The sequence below is a fragment of the Wasmannia auropunctata genome, unplaced genomic scaffold (assembly GCF_000956235.1).
Source record: "Wasmannia auropunctata unplaced genomic scaffold, wasmannia.A_1.0 LD335652.1, whole genome shotgun sequence".
Taxonomy (NCBI): domain Eukaryota; kingdom Metazoa; phylum Arthropoda; class Insecta; order Hymenoptera; family Formicidae; genus Wasmannia; species Wasmannia auropunctata.
In genome coordinates this window covers 40,574-42,112 of record NW_012027238.1, presented here as the reverse complement: position 1 = coordinate 42,112, position 1,539 = coordinate 40,574, and positions in this window count along the sequence as shown.

Below are 1,539 nucleotides of genomic sequence, written 5' to 3'. Positions count from 1 at the left end.
CCCCCCCCCCTCCCTCCTCCGATATCAATTGTCACCTCAACTTGAAACTTCTCTGTAATTAATGTCTCATAAGGTATCGTTTGGCACACATTTCAATCTCAAAATCGAGGGCTCGAAAAACAGGCGATTGTTTGAATCACTCTTTTTAGACCTCTCTGTGTGACGTCACGTAATCTTATTAAACACATCATGTATATTGTATAGACGAGTTAATATTGAAAATTACTCGTCGATATATTCATACGTACGAATGCATACCCTCATGGCATGGAACAGACATGGAAGATTGGCCCCCTTTGTAAAACGGAAGATTACAGTAGATTAATTCGTCTTCATAATATATTTTATCATTTTATTACAGGCAAACTTTTTGTGCAATATTACAAATTCGATTTTTGTCGTCAATATAAAATGCAGACACACTGTGTTTTATTTCTTGCACTTGTTCCACATTACGTCGAAGGTCCTTGAAGAAGTGCTCAAAAGGTACAAAACTAGAAACACAATGATTAAGAATTGCCAAAATGTGTGACGTAGCACTGACGAGTAAAAATTTGTCCTTGTGATAAAAATCATCCGGACGAGATAGAATATACACATATACACGATATTTAGAAACGATATACTTTGCAAGAAAGAAAGAATTTTCTATTTTTTGTTCTCTTCCCGAAAAGAGAGGAAAAAAAGTACGACGTTCCATCCTTACAGATCTTAATATTATATCAGACTCTTCATCTCGTTCTTGCAGTCTCAAATATCAAATGTCCTATACTGCGTCTGCAGAAGGGGGGACATTTTCGTAGCACCAACTATATCCTGAGATACGCAATTTTTTTGCCATGATTGAATTACACTCTCGTTCATATACTTGTAAAGAGTATTTTGATTCGCTCTCGACAAGAATGCCGACGATTAAACGATTCTTCGAATGTCCATAGTGCGTGGTGTTTAATTATAGAGATTTGTTAGAAAATATAGAAAAAAAAGTTTGGTGGAATAAAATTTGCATAATGTATTGATTGCCACAAAAGGCAAGAAGAGAATGTATATTTTTCACAGATCATAAAATGAAAGTACGGTACGACTTATGACTAGCGTAAACTGGCTAAGATTTGCGAACTTACTTGAACCAACAGTTCTTTCTCCTCAATTAAAAGCGCAGATAATGCAGCTGCCGAGCGCGGAATTATGTAAGTTATCGTGAATCGCATATGACCGTATTTTGACGTATATTTGATGCGCAGCATAAATCGACGGGGGCTCTCAGTGCTGTTCAGAATTTGTATTTTTGGGCTCGAAATAGAAATGTGTCGGTGTTTGTCTATGTTCATTACGGGGGGAGATTATGTTTCTACCCTTCTCTTCAGCCGTTTTCTCATAGCGCACGTCTCAGTGACGAGACAAGTCTGGAGAGAACGTCGTTAAAAGTTTTTCATGTGTGTCACATTCACTTTTTTTTCGTTTAAAAGTATATTATTGTTAACATTGTAAAATACTGTTATTTTCAATAATATATAATTATAAATACATAAATGTGTG